Raw genomic sequence first — 18,964 nt, 5'->3', positions numbered from 1 at the left:
TGCATTTTTCATTAATATTAAGATTATACAACACATACTCATGAAAAATGCCTGCTTCCCAATCCAAACGTGCCTCTCAACAGAATAATTTTAAAAGATGGTTGACAAATATTATTTTAGTGTAATCAGATGCCCTATTGCCATCGGAACACAATGTTGAAGGCTGTGCTTTCCAGTTTTACAAATCATTATAAAGTTCCTTAAACCAAGTCGTTCAGTTGAAGATAACCCAATCTTCAGCGTCCAGAATTCACTCGTCTGTTAGGTGAAACTCCTGGTTCAGAAACAGAGTGTGTAGTTCCATGACGTCGTATGTTCACAGTAAAACTATTTACATTCTTCTAATGTGCCAGTGTGCATGTCCTCGGGCAACTGAGAGTCCAACGCTTATGATGATCATTAATCAAACAATTAGATGATCGATCAGTTCTAGATCGATCTGCTCCAAATAACTCCTCAATAAAGCAAACATATTTATCGTATATTTTCAAAAACTCTACATATATTCATACGTAGGTCGAAACTAAAGATTTGATAAAGGGACATTCGAAAAAAAACATTCTTGCTTAGGATGACTACTGCAAAGTAATATTGCGATTTATTTCTCAATAATGTTACGCAACTGGTTTCCCATGAACGTGCCTGGCTCTCAGATGTGTTAATAATGCAGCATACCTTGGATGCCGTTTTTTAATAAGAAGCCTCGGTGCCTAATATCTCCCACACCCCCTCTTATCCGCTGTGTTGTAATACCCATTTACTTCCGAGCTGGCGCCTAATTAAGCACAGGAGAATTTTGTCGCAATGAATTTTTTTTCCGGGGAGTCGAGGGTCGGTCAGGGGAGCCCTCCCCAATTCCATTTCTCTTTAAGTCCAATGCTGTGTAAACATTAGCTTAACCTGACAGCCGATTACAATGTAAATACTCCTTTTCATACCAAACTATGCCAAACTGTAAATCGCATGACTGGCATCGCTGGCACTGTTTCTCACGTGACATCGTTGCAGCCGGCAGACGTCGCATTGCTTTACCTGGCACTGCAAGGAGAGGCGATAACTCCACGAGGTGTTCTCTCTGGACACAGAACATCATTTCACAGCAGTCTCGTGCCTGCTCGTGGCATCTGATACCGATAACAACGAGCAACATGACGGTGCACTTAACGACACGCTGTTAGGGGGAAGTTACAGGAACACTAACTCAAAGATTACCAGTGACTTTGTTTACGTTTACAAACCTCACCCCGAGTCGGCGACAGCCAAGAGCTACCACGAGTGACTTAAAAAAAGACCACCCCTTTGTTATGACAACAGTGATGTCGTAAAATTCTCAAGGTCCTTTGTCTGTCTGGCCCTTCCTATGTGTCCTGAAGCACACGTGAAGCGGTAAACTCCGAGAGCCGAGTTAGTCATACATAACTTACCGTGAGTAGGTGGCGTGCTGTGGCCACATGCAGCGGGGGGCATCACTATCCTTAATGTCGCCGCACAGCTGGGGTGTCTTCGAGGTCGGAGACTGCGAAGCTGGTGTGCCTAGAAACAAACTGGCAACTTCCAAACACTTTTACCAACACGCGCCTTCTTCCCTTGGTTTGCAACCTGGGCGTGTGGAGTTTGCGCCAGTTCCAATCGTCCGTACTGTAAAATACATCACTTCTGTCATTCTCCCTCTCCTCGTTTAAATCCAATATTCGCTTGTTTGTGCTGTTACTCTAAAAAGAGCCGTCTCTCCTTAGCTGCGCTCGCCCTGCATCGATTAACCTCCCCTATTTGCTTCTCTGGTTTCAAGTGAAGCAGCTATTCTTCGTGGTGTTATTTTATTAAAGTAATCACAGCAAATTGGTTAGAGCGCAAAAGCTGAACGAAGCGCCTTCCCTGAGGCTGTGCAACGTGAAACTTCTCCCCTCTTTTGCTGCTCTTGGTCGAACTTTGAAGCCTCTTTGGGTCGTGGCATGCCCGGCAGCACTGACTGACAATTAGTCCCCAGAATGGTCCCCTGATCCCATGCTGTGCCTCAGTGAGAGAACATCCACTTTCTGCTCCCGCATTCATCCCACGATGAATGGTGCAGGGATCCAGCGAGCGGTCCCCTGGTCCTGTCTGGAGACGCTGCTGTCTCCTAGCAACGATAATCAATCTTGCTGGGATAGCTGCTGCTAACAGCAATGATTGGACGGCGCTCGGAGGCTAAGCCCCGCCCCTCCGTTTCTGTTTCTCATGTCCCTGTAAAATCCTTCACTCTTTCCAGAGGATGCGACTGACTAACAGACGTTCCGATACATGCATGCAGACAAAGGGAAGGCTGAGGTACTGCAAACGTTACGCACTGGGCTTTAAACGAACACCTATGAAAAGGCATAGTGCCGTGATCGTCATGTTTGCTTTAAGAAACGATTCTGTCATATCACGTATTGCGGAATATATAGTGCGTATAACGTTGCAAAACACAGAGTGCTAATATTCAGTAGTGCAGAAGTAATATGAAATGCTTGGATGGGTTTTGCCAGTCAAACAGAAAATCTGCAGCAGCATTACCCTGTCTGTTTTCATAACAGCCGCGTCGAACAGATGATCCCAAGCAGTACTGGTAGGTCTTGAACCCAGAAAATGTCAATACTATTTCTGACATCTTTAGTATGGAAGTCCCCTTTGGCGTTTTTATTGAACTCGTTTTTGTCGGCATTAGGAATCTGTGCAATTTCCTCCTGCTAACTAGTGGCAATCATGGTAAAACTCGCGTACACCCAGTTGGCACATTTAATGTGCTCATAAGTCCTTAGTAAATGATACTACATGTACTCAAGACAGGTAAATTACATTATACAAATGGGCTGCATCACTCATTCTCCCACCCACTAAATTAGCATTGTAAAACGTCTCAGGCCTGCCATTGCAGCATGTAGTGCAGTCTTAAACTGCCATTTCAGCCTGGCAAAATAAACCTTTTGCCAGGCCTAAACCTTCTTTTTAATTCTAATAAGTCACCCCTATGGGAGGCTCTAAAGGCTCCAGGTTGCACAGTATTTAAAAATAGGACCTATTTGTTTCAGTTTTACATGTCCTGACAGTGAAAAACTCCAAAAGTAATTTTTTGCCATGGCAAGGCTATCTCTCCTACAGACTAACACTGGCTTATACTATTCAGCTTAATATGTAATACGTTCAGTATGGGACTAGATTGACAAATGTTTTTTTTCACTAATTTGAGTTGTAATTATAAATGTTTCCTAATGGTAACACTGTTACACTTAATAAGTGATAACTTCAGTTTGGGAATAGATAGAGAATTGCCTTTTCCACTAATTTGAGTTGGAATTAGTTTAAATCCTTTCAATGGTAAAGTCAGATTCCACTTCAAAGGACCCTGCTTGCAGAACACACAACAGAACCTGACACCAGATCTGCCCTTGCCTTTGTCACCCGAGACAGTTTGGAGCCAAGCTCAGGGAAAGGGGAAGACCTGACTAGAACCAATTTGGGGCATAGGCCAGGGACTCCCCTCACACAAAAGCTGGCACCAAGTATACATGTGTCACTTTTAGAACCTCTCATTAGAACACTCCTGGGCCTGTAAAAGATTCAGAAGAATTGCCCTGCTGTCTCACAAAGAACAATTAGACCATCTGAGCTTGAACCCAGGATTCAGGAGTGACTCTAGGGTCAGTTGAGTGACCTTCTGTCTGAGCTACAGGGAAACAAGCTTCCAGTTACCCTCCCTTCAACTGCCAAGCACCAACTGGACCTGCATGGACCTGCCTGGACCCTGCTGCTAGCTTCTGCTGAAGTTAGTCCTGACCCTGGGGTCAGGAGGTGCTTTCCCAGATCCTGGACCCTTAGCTGGTGTCTGAGTGTATTTCTCCTACTTCAAAGCTGTACTACAGGTGAAATCCAGAGTTCTGTGCTCTTTGTGTTAATAACAACAATCTGCATTACCCATGCATTAACAATGACCTCAATGTGGCTCCCGCCAATGCAATCTGCTCAGTGCCTCAAGAGTGACCTCCTCATGGCCCCTGTCAATGCGAAACTCCAGCCGAAGTTCCTTGTGTGGAACTGGACTGAGCAGAAGGTAAACCTTTCACCACGGTGAACCTGGTCCCTGTATTTGACCCACTCTGGATTGCGGTCTGTCTGAAATTTTGACTTTCACCAGGTCAAGCATGATCAGATAATCACAAGTGGTGCTTTGTGTTTCTTAGTACTATTTTCACCTGAAACTTTAAAAAGTCATAACTAAGGTTCTAATTATTGGATTTTCATCATTTTGGTGTAAGTATATTTATTTTTAAAATCTACTCTTTTGTTCTAAATTGGTTTGGTATTTTTCTTGTGTTGTGTTTTCAGTTTGTTACTGTGAGTGCTGCATTCATTGCCTCTAAGCTAAGCCTTCTGATTCTGTGACAATGCCAAGCTACGAGAGGGTTAAGAACTGGTTTATTTAGTGAGTTTTCTGGTTCACTCTGACAAGGATGGTATTTAATATTTGAGTGGGGTACTAAACCCTCTCAACTAATAACCCAATTTCTTACACACATAACATAGCAAGAAATCACAGAAATGTTGTAAAAGACTAAGCCCCATATTTATACTTTTTTTTGCGCCGCATTTGCGCTGCTTTTTGATGCAAAAGCGGTGCAAACTTACAAAATACAATTGTATTTTGTAAGTTTGCACCGCTTTTACGTCAAAAAATTACGCAAGTGCAGCACAAAAAAGTATAAATATGGGTCTAGGGTCTGATGCACAAAGGTAAACTTACACATGCGTTTAAGTTTCCTATTCGTTCCTGTTCTCGAAAGGTATTTTATGAGTAGTATCTTCACGAATGCGGAGCACTCAGGGCCGAGACTCTGTGCTCATAAGAAGATAGAACTGCCCTATATTTTTATTTTTGTGGAGTCTCAACAAGAGTGCGGAGACTCTGCAGTCATAGGGATAGTACTTCTCAAATAATTTTGAGAATAGGAAATGAGTTGTAAACTTACACAAAAGTGTAAGTTCCCTTTGTGAATCAGTCCCTAAGGAGGTAACAATGTGAAAACATTCTTCAAACAGTATACAATTAGACTGAAATACATGAAACAAGCCCTAAGTAAATGCATATTTACATTTTAAATTTAATATAAGAGCAAGTCTTTAAATTGAATTTATTTATTTGTACATAAGACCAGGTGGCCTCAATAAGAAGCAACTATCATAGCAATCATAAAAAATGAACAAAAGAAAGAGAAAAGGAAAAGGCATGTTTCAAAGATGAATGAGTTAAAAAAAATTAACTGTTGAAATGATATTTGACGACAATAATTTATACAAAACATGCAGGACATCTGCCAGAGATCTATATTTTTACAAAATCTCCTAAATTTCCTGTGTGCAGGACATACAAATACCATTGGTGGTAAGGAGTTTTAGGACTATGAATGAACGTATATGTAATTTGTATAGAGTGTACCTAACCAAAATGGCAGCAGAGCTCTGTCTTGGATGAAAGGCAAGCATACAGTCAATAAGTAATAGGAGAAGTAGCTGCTTATTGTCTTGTTACTGCATTATGATGTATTGTTCTTTAAAGAAGAATATCTTCAACTCTTTCCTGAATTGGAGCTACATCAAGGTGGTTATTATAGATACAGGAATGTTGTTCCAGATCCTGGGTCCATAGACGGAAATGGCTTGCCGCCTCGTTGTTGTCAATTTTACATTTCTTAGACTCCACTCTACAGGGGTGATGGAGCAGATATGTTAATTAAATAAATTGCTAATGATTAATGTGTGTTTATTACTGAGAAAAATGTATAGAAAAATTAATTTTAGAAAACAATGTGTGTAATCGAAAATGTGGCTTCGGAGAGTGCTCACCATGTGTATTAATAGATGCTAAATAATGGTAAAATGTATAAGAAAACACACTAATATGTCATAACTAAATGTATAACCTATGTTTTATGTTAATTCAGATTCTTAAATTAGCCGGACTAGAGGCCTGGCTTCACTGGGCCTTGCTTGCTTATAATGTGGAGACTTCGGAAAGCTTTGCGAGGCTGGTAACTGGAAGGAGAAACCTTGAACTGTTCAGAGTTCAGACGGTTTAGCTGGAACATTCTACAAATGTACCAGCGACAGGAGATGATGAAGACAATTTCATACGATTATGTGCAGTTTAGGCTAAATGTCCTTTCCCAGGACTTGAACAATAGAGGCACTGACTAGGGACTGGTATGCAACAATTTTGTTACCTGAAGAGCCGGATGATGTTCTCATCGCAATAAGAACCAATCAGTTTTATGGGACATAAAGCATATGCAAAATTGAAGATTTGGTAAACAAAAACTATTTAGAGTCATAACGTCCGACGGACTGACCAATTAGCAATTAGTGGGATGGACTGGGAGACCCTAATAAAAAGTCATGACAAGGGTTGAGAAATCAGAACTGCGAGGAGAAAGTTGATGGCGTCAGGAGACGCTGTCCGAGGTGCTGACAATCAGGCTTTTACTCTGTGAGCCTGATCCGTAGCTGACCATTGATGACCTGGGGACGAAGACTGACTTTCTGCATATCCATCCTGGATAGGTAGCTATGAAAATGTGACTGACAAATTGTGTGCCTTTTCTTCTAGGTACCAACTGGGCTGTTTTTTTTTTTTTTAATAGAAATTCTCTCTTAGGTAGATTTTTCCAAATTAATGTTTTCACCAAATTGTTTTTGCATGAAGACCCACATGCTAATGCTAATCTTGGTTAGGAAGGCTGACAAGGGAGATGTTGACAGTGACAAATGACTAACGAGTTAATTTGCTGAATTGATTCATTAATGCTGATATTCAGTGACTTATGATTTACATTATTGCTCATGTTTTCCTTTAAGAAAAGTGTTTTCTTTGGATGAACTAATAGAAATTGCTTAATAAAGATGCAATTAACAACTGATTAGAATTGTAATCAATAGGGAATAAAAGTTGTGAACCTTTTCCATGATTGAGGGTTATTTCTGATTAATATGGTTTTCTTTTGTGGTTTCTTAAGTGTTAGATATTCATCTATTGATGTTGATTATTGGTTCAGTGATCACTGCATGGCTATGATACTCCATGCGATTCAAATTTTCAATGACCTATACGCGTCCCCTTGTAAGTTTACTTACTAAGGAACGGGCGCGCTGCGAGGGGCAAGGCTGCAGGAGCACCAAGAGCCACCAGAGGTAGAGATGCCAGATGTGCAGAAAGCCACCAGAGATGCGGTTTTAGTGCAAAGTTCTTGGATTCTTTTTAAATTTATCCTCTAGTCCAGAAGTTGTTCAAGAATCCACACATTTATGGCAATAGCATTTCCTTTAAATAAAACTGAAGATGGTTAAAGGTAAACTGAAGAAAATACAGGATAATGGTATGCCATTAGATGGCACTGCTCCTAATCAGATTACTACAATCTCCGACAGAGCAAAGCAATCTCATTATTTTAATTTTACCTTATAAAACAAACCTCTAAGGAAATTCAATTTATTGTATATGATATGACAAAAGCTAAGTACGCATTATTGCTTAATAGTTCCATTTTGGATGCAGTCGCAGCTTGCAGGTGTTTCAGGGGGCAGGCTGTGAGTGGGGCGGGGAGGGGTTTGGAAATATTCATAAAATAAAATAAAAAATAATAATAAAATGACCTGTACTCTGTGCTCTGCCGCTGCTCCTCCTTCTCCTCTGCGGGTTGCAGGCACAGGCTCCCAGCCTGCCTTGTGGCCAATCCTGATGCTGCTCAGAGCAGCGTCAGGATTGGCTGGTAGTGCCCAGCCAGGGCGCCCCCAGGCAGACCGGGAGCCTGTGGAGACTCTCTCCAGCCCGGCAACCCTGTTGCTAGGCTGGAGAGAGCCTACTGCACATGTGTGTTTGCCCAGCCTGAGACAGCTGGCCAAACATATATGCTCAGTGAGAGGGAGTGCACAGCACTCCCACTCACTGCTCCTCACCCTGTTGCCCCACCCCTTTAAAAGAAAACGATAATAAACAAAGTTAATTATTGTTTTCTTTTAAAGCTTTTGAGGCTGCTGGTGGGGAGGTGTGGTGATGCTCCTCCGTCCTAACGGAGGAGATGCCCCTGTTTGGATGTTAAATACGAGTATCTACAGAACAAACCAATAAAGCTTAAATTAAATGGATAATCTAGACACAACTTTTGTAAAAGGGAACTGGTTACATCTAACTACAATCTAAGCGCTATATTCGGTAGACTAGATCAAATAGATAGCAAATATTTCAAAAGGTTGCAAATTCTAAATGTAATGTAACAGGGAACTGTCGACTCTGTACAGAATGGAGGGTGGAATTTTAACCCTATAGCCACTTTGAGGAAGTAACTATATTGTTGCCTTGTATTTGTAAAGAATTCATGTAAACTAAGGACGCATGGTTTATTTAGCCTTTAAGCTGTGGCCGAGCTGCATTGAGTCTTCATTAAAGGTTAGAGCAGTGGTTTTTAAACTTGGGGTGGGGTGGGGGTGGCGGTCGCCCAGAACGGTTCTTTCGCCCTAGAACAGTTATATCGAATAACGTGGCATCATCAGCTTTAATCAAGATAACAGAACACTTAAAAAAAAAAAAAAAAAAATGAAGCCTTGTTAGAAATGGGGTTTCTGGTTGGCTAGGGTATGCACCTCAGCCAGGCAGAACTTACCCACTCTAGTCAGGGCAAGGGAGTTACACGTCCAAGATAACCCCTGCTCACCCCCTTGGTAGCTTGGCACGAGCAGTCAGGCTTAACCCGGAGGCAATGCGTAAAGCGTTTGCACAACACACACACACATGTGACGCAACATCCCCACCACAAAGGAAACACAACACCAGATTATATGAAAATATACTGTATTGTACACAACGTAATTATCAGACCAACATCACATAACAGTACTATCCTGCTACCTTAGCAGTTGTCAGAACGTTACACATTAGTTACTCTGCAAACTAGCAGTAGTCACACATAACACACAGGTTACTCAGTATTCTGCAACATAAGCAGTAGTCAGGAAACACGTTATCACATTAGAACACTTGTCATAAGCATATCATAAAACGCCCATAGTAGGAACATTAGAAAACCTATGGCAAGTTAGGGAAACATATTAGCAAGTCATGCCCATAAAAGGAACATGTGCACACATATGTAAAAGCATCATAGAACAGGTAGGCAATATAACCCAATCAATAAAGTCTGTAGAAAGAACTTTAACTCTTAATCATATTGGTCCATTTTAAAAAGTACCTGTAAATGATGAAAAGGCACCTCCAGTGCCTAAAACGAATAATGGGGCCCCCGGCGCTCCTTTGCGCAAAAACGGGGGCCTCCAAAACATTGCAGATAGAGAGGGGCGGCACGCACCCTCTCTGACTCCTTATCGGGCCCCTTCTGGGACCCGTGATCACCGGGGGCCCCCCGGGCCTCCACCGGCCCTCCTGTGGGGGGCCCAGGTCACCCAAAGCTCAAAGAGGGGAGGGGGCGCCTCACACCCCCTCCTTGTAAAAAGGCGGGCCCCTCCGGGGGTCCCGCTACCGTCGGGGGTCTCCCTGGGCCTCCGTGGCCCTTTCCTGAAGGGAGACCCCTAAATCAGGGACTTCTGGCCTGCGAGGGGGCCAACCAGAGAGCCAGGGGCCAGGGCGAGCCTCCGGTGAGGTTGCGCCCGGCCCGGCAGCACAGAGGAGTCCTCCGGGACTCCGACGCGCGAGGGAGAGGCGTCCTCCTCTCCCTCGCCGTTCAGAATGACGTTGCGGCCCAGGATGGGCCGGCTGGTGCCCACGGGGCGCCCTGAGATGGGCGCGTCCCCCGGGAGCACGCGAGGAGCAGGCTTGCTCCGATTTCTTAAAAAATTATCCTCCCTGTGCCCCGGGGGCACAGAGCTGAGCGCGCTCCTCGCGCTCAGCAACGAAGAAAGAACCCGGCTGCGGCGGTGATATTTTCTCGGCACAAACGCGCTCCAGGAAGCGCGAGGACACCAGGTGAAACCCGGGCTGCGGCGGTGATCTTTTTTTTGGGCAGAAAGACAATTAAGCACTTAAGTGCAATGCTCCAGCAAGGGGAAGCGCTTTCAAGCGCTTATGGAAGTCCCCTAAGGAGCGCTTTACAAAGCGCTTAGTTTTCCCTTCCAGGTAAAGAACCCCACGTGCTTTAGGGTAAGGATGCAGGGGTCAGGGGCCACAGCACCCTGCCCCTGGGGAGCAGAGCTCAAGGAAAAGGCCCACAGGGGGACAGGGTCCAACATCAGGCCAGCGCAAGAAAGATGCCAGCAAAAGGTAGTCCTTTATGGTGACCAGGCAGGTCACAGGTCAGCCCAGCAGCAACAGTCCATGGCGATTCCTGTGGAGTCCTTCCAGCAGTCTGTGTCCAGTTCCAGGTAAGTTCAAAGAGTCTCCAAATTGTGGGGAAAATTCCCCTGTACTTATAGTCAGTTCTTACAGTGTTTTACAGTGGTAGGGAGAGGAGGTTCCAGCCAGTTACAACTGGTTCTGGGAGTGCCCCCTCTCTCCTTTCAGCACAGGCTCCAAACATCAGTGGGGGGTTAACGACCCTATTGTGTGAGGCCAGGGCACAGCCTTTACAAATGTAGGTGTGCCCCGCCTCTCCCTTCTCTCAGCCCAGGAAGACTATTCAGTATGTAGATGCACCTCAGTGACACCTCCACCCTCCCTGTGTACAGGCTGTCTGAAAAGTATGCACAAAGCCGCAACTGTCACTCTGCCCAGACGTGGATTGGAGTCAAGCTGCAAAACACCAGAATCATAAGCACAGATAAATGCGCACTTTCTAGAAGTGGCATTTCTGTGATAGTAATAAAAAATACACCCACACCAGTAAGCAGTATTTATTATCACCATCACAACCATACCAAACACGCCTGCGCTACCCCTCATAAATCAGACAATACCCCTTACACATAAGGCAGGGCATTTCTAATGCAATCCTATGAGAAGGCAGCACTCACAGCAGTGAGACACCAAGTTAGGCTGTTTGTCACTACCAGGACAGGCCATGCAATATGGCACATGTCCTGCCTTTCTACATACATGGCACCCTGCCCATAGGGCGTACTTTAGGGGTGACTTACATGTAGTAAAAGGGGAGTCCTGGGCCTGGCAAATAAATTTAGATGCCAGGTCCCTGTGGCAGAAAACTGCGCACACAGGCCCTGCGCTAGCAGGCCTGAGACAGGTTTGAAAGTCTACTTCAGTGGGTGGCGCAAGCAGCGCTGCAGGCCCACTAGTAGTATTTAATTTACAGGCCCTGGGTATAGAGATACCACTGTACAAGGGACTTATAGGTAAATTAAATATGCCAATCAGGTATAAGCCAATCATACCAACTTTAGATGGGAGAGCACCTGCACTTTAACACTGGTCAGCAGTGATACAGTGCTCAGAGTCCTAGAGCCAACAGCGAAAGGTCAGAAAAACCAGGAGGAAGGAGGCAAAAAGACTAGGGATGACCATGCGTATGGCCAAAAGTCCAACACAACCCCCTACCAGCCAAAATCCAGGGGAGAACAATCAATACCTTGATGTACTTTCCTGATTGGGGCGATAGAACAAGGACCCAGGCCCACAACAGCAGGGGCATGTTCCAGTTCTACGCCTTCCTGACTCCACTGGGATCTCTCTGTCAATGCGTCCCAGGCAGCCTAGACCAACCCACGGGGATTCTCTAGCTGCCAATGGCCAGAACCAGGCCCCAGGCCATCTAGGAGCCTCTGGTCTCTGAAACCATAAAGAGTGGGGGGTGGTAGCCCCAGGTGCAAAGCAACCTGTCTCCACTCCATTTCCGATCAGTTCAGGGGCTCTACCCTGCCACTGATCCACCAACCTAAGGTCCGCACCCATAGGTTCTACAGGGGCTAGAGGCGAGGCTCTCCTCCCTCTACCCCTCCTTCTAGGATCCCGCCCTCCTCTCCTAGGAGGGGTATCACCAGAATCCACACTTGCCAGGGTGCTGGGTACAGCAGCCCTGCACAACTTTCTCGCCAGCCCAGGATCACTACCTGGCGACTGACCACCCAACCCAGGGACGACACCCTTGGGTTGCACCGGGGTCCGGGGCGGGCTTCCCCCTCCCTGAACCCCACTTCCAGAGTCCTGCGTCTCCCCACCTCGGGAGAAGCCACCAGAAGTTTCACACGGGGAGGTGAGCGCACTAACCGCCCCCCCAACCAGGTCAGAGTTTACCCCCTGAACCTGTCTATCTAGTCCAGGGACGACACCCTTAGACTGGACCATTGCCCAGCGAACCAGGACTTCCTTGGGAGCACACCTACCCCCTACCAGATCAGAGCTTACCCCCTGAATCTGGCAATCCAACCCAGAGTCACTACCCTGCGGTTGAACCACTGCCCGGCGCACCAGGACTTCCTTGGGAGCACACGTACTCCCCATCAGGTCAGAGTTTACCCCCTGAACCTGATCATCCAACCCAGAGTCTCCACCCTGCGGTTGAATCACTGCCTGGCGCACCAGGACTTCTTGGGGGGCACACCTACCCCCCACAAGGGAAACACTTTCCCCAAGGGCCATACAAGAGTCTGGCTGGCGCAGGTCTCCTGACCTCTGCCCATCTGACAGAGTCTGGATTCCCCCCAGCCCAGAAATGGTCTCACCAAGGTCATTCCTGGGGGGCTCTGCACTCAGAGCTGACCCCTGACCCTCCAGGTTCTCCACTGGGGCCCGCAGCCCCCTCTCAACCCTATGCCTGGATTTCTGCCTCCTCCGCTGTAGAGCGAGACTACCAGACACCAGGACCGGCGGAACGCTATCACCAGCCACCCGCCCAAGTCCTAATGACAAAATGGGATCCTTCTGAACAGCTGGCCCTACGGCACAGGCTAGGCTCACCTCCTGGCGTTCACTCATGGAACCCTCCAGGACCTGGGACTGGAGCTCGGGTACCCTGGGCCTCAGCCCAACCCCATTCCCTCTCCTCTGAGACTGGACATGGGGTGCCTTACCCGCCCCAATACACTGGGACCTACCTGGGACACAAGCCTTTCCCACCACACCTGGTTGGGAAACACCTAGACCACTCTCATTAGGAACACCCCCTAATGTCACACCAGACCCTCTGGTACGCAACCAGAAGTCTGCCTCCTTTGCAAGCTCCCTGGAGTCAGAGAGCTCACACACTGACAAGTGTTGGCGTAACTCTGAAAAACAACAACGAAACAGGTGCTCTCTGAGAATCAGATTAAACAGCCCTTCAAAATTGTTTACTGTGCTACCCTTCACCCATCCATCTAGTGCAATGCAGCAATCCTCCACAAACTCCTCCCAAGACTGGTGGGACAGTTTCTTACCACCCCTAAACCTTTTTCTGTATTCCTCAGGGGAAAAACCATACTTCACAATCAGTGCGTTCTTCACAGCGGAGTACCCCTCCCTGTCACTCTCTTCTAGAGTCAGTAGGGCATCCCTCCCCTCCTCAGGAATAAAACTCCCTAGGCCAGTTCCCCAATCCTTCTCAGGGATCCTGCGCTCTACCAGAGCCCTCTCATATTCCTTTAACCACTGACGTATGTCACCCCCCTCTTGGAACCTAGGTACCAGATCTATGGGTATGTGAGGAACATCTTTGCTACAGCACTGTACATTGCTGCCACCACTGGACTCCACCTGCAGCGCTGGTGAGTCCAGAACCTTCAGACTGCGCTCTAGAGCGAGTCTTTCTCTGGCAAAGGCCCTCTCTGCCTCTGCCATTCTCTCCTGTACTAAGGCCTTCTCTACCTCAGCCCTTCTCTCCTCAACAGCTAGGCGCGCTAACTGCAACTTCAGGTCCCTCTCTTCCCGCCTATCTCTTAGCTCATCAGGCGTCAAGGAATGAGAGGTAGCCCTGCTTCTTACACTGGACCCAGCAAGGGACTCCCTATCACTGGGGCCTTCCCTGTCAACTGGCGTCCCCAACCGGTCATTCTCACCTTCCTGATCAGTCTCTCTACCACTCTCTAGGGATGAGGTCTGGGAGCCCTCCCATTGGGAACCCTAGCTACACTCAGGATCCTCTGGGTACCCCCTACGCACACTCCCTCCCTGGGTAAATGTCACAAACCTTTCAAAGAAATTCAGAGATCTCCTGAGGTCCCCTTCTACAGGCAGCCCTCTCTCTCTACAGAACCCCTCTAATTCCTCCTGCGTGTAAAACGGCAGGTCCTCTAAATCAAAGGTAAGCCCCATCTTGAAAAGGTACAAATAACTCAACTGTGACAACCACAATACCCAAGCGTGAGAACTGAAAACAGGAAAAATGACCAAAGAGAGAAAGTTAAGAGAAGCCAAACATGTGATGGTCTAAACGCAATCCTTGTAGTGAAATAATGAGTCACAATGGTATTGTGCAAGCGCAAGTCCTATCCTCACCGCTGACTTCCAATGTTAGAAATGGGGTTTCTGGTTGGCTAGGGTATGCACCTCAGCCAGGCAGAACTTACCCACTCTAGTCAGGGCAAGGGAGTTACACGTCCAAGATAACCCCTGCTCACCCCCTTGGTAGCTTGGCACGAGCAGTCAGGCTTAACCCGGAGGCAATGCGTAAAGCGTTTGCACAACACACACACACATGTGACGCAACATCCCCACCACAAAGGAAACACAACACCAGATTATATGAAAATATACTGTATTGTACACAACGTAATTATCAGACCAACATCACATAACAGTACTATCCTGCTACCTTAGCAGTTGTCAGAACGTTACACATTAGTTACTCTGCAAACTAGCAGTAGTCACACATAACACACAGGTTACTCAGTATTCTGCAACATAAGCAGTAGTCAGGAAACACGTTATCACATTAGAACACTTGTCATAAGCATATCATAAAACGCCCATAGTAGGAACATTAGAAAACCTATGGCAAGTTAGGGAAACATATTAGCAAGTCATGCCCATAAAAGGAACATGTGCACACATATGTAAAAGCATCATAGAACAGGTAGGCAATATAACACAATCAATAAAGTCTGTAGAAAGAACTTTAACTCTTAATCATATTGGTCCATTTTAAAAAGTACCTGTAAATGATGAAAAGGCACCTCCAGTGCCTAAAACGAATAATGGGGCCCCCGGCGCTCCTTTGCGCAAAAACGGGGGCCTCCAAAACATTGCAGATAGAGAGGGGCGGCACGCACCCTCTCTGACTCCTTATCGGGCCCCTTCTGGGACCCGTGATCACCGGGGGCCCCCCAGGCCTCCACCGGCCCTCCTGTGGGGGGCCCAGGTCACCCAAAGCTCAAAGAGGGGAGGGGGCGCCTCACACCCCCTCCTTGTAAAAAGGCGGGCCCCTCTGGGGGTCCCGCTACCGTCGGGGGTCTCCCTGGGCCTCCGTGGCCCTTTCCTGAAGGGAGACCCCTAAATCAGGGACTTCTGGCCTGCGAGGGGGCCAACCAGAGAGCCAGGGGCCAGGGCGAGCCTCCGGTGAGGTTGCGCCCGGCCCGGCAGCACAGAGGAGTCCTCCGGGACTCCGACGCGCGAGGGAGAGGCGTCCTCCTCTCCCTCGCCGTTCAGAATGACGTTGCGGCACAGGATGGGCCGGCTGGTGCCCACGGGGCGCCCTGAGAAGGGCGCGTCCCCCGGGAGCACGCGAGGAGCAGGCTTGCTCCGATTTCTTAAAAAATTATCCTCCCTGTGCCCCGGGGGCACAGAGCTGAGCGCGCTCCTCGCACTCAGCAACGAAGAAAGAACCCGGCTGCGGCGGTGATATTTTCTCGGCACAAACGCGCTCCGGGAAGCGCGAGGACACCAGGTGAAACCCGGGCTGCGGCGGTGATCTTTTTTTTGGGCAGAAAGACAATTAAGCACTTAAGTGCAATGCTCCAGCAAGGGGAAGCGCTTTCAAGCGCTTTTGGAAGTCCCCTAAGGAGCGCTTTACAAAGCGCTTAGTTTTCCCTTCCAGGTAAAGAACCCCACGTGCTTTAGGGTAAGGATGCAGGGGTCAGGGGCCACAGCACCCTGCCCCTGGGGAGCAGAGCTCAAGGAAAAGGCCCACAGGGGGACAGGGTCCAACATCAGGCCAGCGCAAGAAAGATGCCAGCAAAAGGTAGTCCTTTATGGTGACCAGGCAGGTCACAGGTCAGCCCAGCAGCAACAGTCCATGGCGATTCCTGTGGAGTCCTTCCAGCAGTCTGTGTCCAGTTCCAGGTAAGTTCAAAGAGTCTCCAAATTGTGGGGAAAATTCCCCTGTACTTATAGTCAGTTCTTACAGTGTTTTACAGAGGTAGGGAGAGGAGGTTCCAGCCAGTTACAACTGGTTCTGGGAGTGCCCCCTCTCTCCTTTCAGCACAGGCTCCAAACATCAGTGGGGGGTTAACGACCCTATTGTGTGAGGCCAGGGCACAGCCTTTACAAATGTAGGTGTGCCCCGCCTCTCCCTTCTCTCAGCCCAGGAAGACTATTCAGTATGTAGATGCACCTCAGTGACACCTCCACCCTCCCTGTGTACAGGCTGTCTGAAAAGTATGCACAAAGCCGCAACTGTCACTCTGCCCAGACGTGGATTGGAGTCAAGCTGCAAAACACCAGAATCATAAGCACAGATAAATGCGCACTTTCTAGAAGTGGCATTTCTGTGATAGTAATAAAAAATACACCCACACCAGTAAGCAGTATTTATTATCACCATCACAACCATACCAAACACGCCTGCGCTACCCCTCATAAATCAGACAATACCCCTTACACATAAGGCAGGGCATTTCTAATGCAATCCTATGAGAAGGCAGCACTCACAGCAGTGAGACACCAAGTTAGGCTGTTTGTCACTACCAGGACAGGCCATGCAATATGGCACATGTCCTGCCTTTCTACATACATGGCACCCTGCCCATAGGGCGTACTTTAGGGGTGACTTACATGTAGTAAAAGGGGAGTCCTGGGCCTGGCAAGTAAATTTAGATGCCAGGTCCCTGTGGCAGAAAACTGCGCACACAGGCCCTGCGCTAGCAGGCCTGAGACAGGTTTGAAAGTCTACTTCAGTGGGTGGCGCAAGCAGCGCTGCAGGCCCACTAGTAGTATTTAATTTACAGGCCCTGGGTATAGAGATACCACTGTACAAGGGACTTATAGGTAAATTAAATATGCCAATCAGGTATAAGCCAATCATACCAACTTTAGATGGGAGAGCACCTGCACTTTAACACTGGTCAGCAGTGATACAGTGCTCAGAGTCCTAGAGCCAACAGCGAAAGGTCAGAAAAACCAGGAGGAAGGAGGCAAAAAGACTAGGGATGACCATGCGTATGGCCAAAAGTCCAACAAGCCTTAAATGCGAGTGTCCAGAGTGGAATATCCTATTTATGGCACCTACCGATTCGCTTCGTGTTTGATTCTAAAGGGGGCACTAAATTGCGTTAGTTACGAAAAATACGCAAACAATGGGGCATTACACTGACTTTGTTACTTGGCACACCAAAATCCACATGCTCCTTTATTTTATGGACGTTTCCCACATTTCAATTCCGTAAGGATTGGCATGCCGAAATGTAGCAGAGAAAAATTAGAGGGTATGCTCTTTGTTGCTAAGAGTAAGTACTGGTAATTGCAATCCCTGCACAAACAGGTGTTTTGCTGAGGATTTTAATTTAACAGAAAACCTCATAAACCAGGCATTTTTTGTGCATACATTTATGAGCCCTTCAAGTACTTTGGTAGAGCCTCCATAAATATTGAGAAATGTACCCCAATTACCAACTAGTTTAGGTGTTCACTTTTCTGGGGAAAGCGTAACAGGGCCCAGGGAAACTATTATCCAGTTATCTAAAACGTGGTTCTCAGAGATCACAGTAGAACTGGGTAACTATTACATGCTTTATGTAAGCAGTGGCGGTCAAATTAAAAGCAGATCTGAACTAAGGAAAAATAAGCAAATATATAATGCTTGGCTTGGCTGAATATTTAGCAATATAAATAAATTCGAAGAGCAGTAACTTGGGGCCAGATGTAGCAAGGCATTACCGACTCGCAAAATGCGTTTCCGACTCGCAAATAGGAAGGGGTGTTCCCTTCCTATTTGCGACTCGCACCACGATGTAAGTTGATTTGCGACCGCAAAAGCGGTCGCAAATCAACTCGCAGTTACCATCCACTTGAAGTGGATGGTAACTCATTTGCAAATGAGAAGGGATGGGACCCCTTCCCCTTTGTGAATGATCACAAAAGTATTTTTTCAGAGCAGGCAGTGGTCCTATGGACCACTGCCTACTCTGAAAAAAAACGAAACAAAAGGTTTCGGTATTTTTTTCTATGTGCAGCTCGTTTTCCTTTAAGGAAAACGGGTTGCAGATAGAAAAAAAAAAAATACTGCTTTATTTAAAAGCAGTCACGGACATGGTGGTCTGCTGTCTCCAGCAGGCCACCATCCCCGTGAGTGCCCAGACTCGCTATGGGGTGGCAAAAAGCGACCCACCTCATTAATATTAATGAGGTGCGTCTTTGCGACCCCATAGCGAGTCGCAGAAGGTGTCTGAGACACCTTTCTGCATAGCAAATTGCGAGTTGCAATTTGCGAGTCGCTCTGAATCGCAAATTGCAAGTCGCAATTTGCTGTCTACCTACATCTGGCCCTTGGTTCCGTGTAAAACATTAGGAAGAGAAAATCATTATGTTCAACAGGGATTAATTTGTTCCCATATCTGCAATGCTCCAAGTATCACCAGTCGAATCGTATAAAACAATTAGATGAAAATTTGTGATTGCTAGTTAGTCCCTTTTTGTTAATAGTTTTCAAATACATCATTACTGGTTAGGGTCTCATGAACAGGACACTATGTAGCGAAAGTTAAACATAAGTGGTTGATCTCATAGCTGACTATTTTTTTTTCTTTATACTTCATAGTTATTTTTTTTCTTTACAATAAACGCCTTTGCTTGGAAAGTAGAATGCAAATGCATTTTACTTTTACCTGATGTGCCTTCTGTCTGATCATTGAGCCTACTGTACCTTAG

At 46.8% G+C, this 18,964-nt stretch overlaps 1 protein-coding gene across 2 annotated transcripts in view; it reads right to left on the bottom strand.

Annotated features, from left to right (window-relative positions):
- The window catches only part of GRM3 (glutamate metabotropic receptor 3), a 1,234,490-nt gene extending 1,232,423 nt beyond the window's left edge, over window positions 1-2,067 (bottom strand). For both annotated transcript variants that reach the window (XM_069228714.1, XM_069228715.1), the window contains exon 1: window positions 1,425-2,067. The gene's annotated coding sequence lies outside the window, so the exon portion shown is untranslated. The remainder of the gene's footprint in view (window positions 1-1,424) is intronic.
- Between the last annotated feature and the right edge of the window lie 16,897 nt (window positions 2,068-18,964).

Source organism: Pleurodeles waltl, chromosome 4_1 (assembly GCF_031143425.1).
Source record: "Pleurodeles waltl isolate 20211129_DDA chromosome 4_1, aPleWal1.hap1.20221129, whole genome shotgun sequence".
In the NCBI taxonomy this organism is placed as follows: Eukaryota; Metazoa; Chordata; class Amphibia; order Caudata; family Salamandridae; genus Pleurodeles; species Pleurodeles waltl.
Note: the sequence above shows the minus strand (reverse complement) of the source record. Positions and strands in the feature narration are given on the sequence as shown.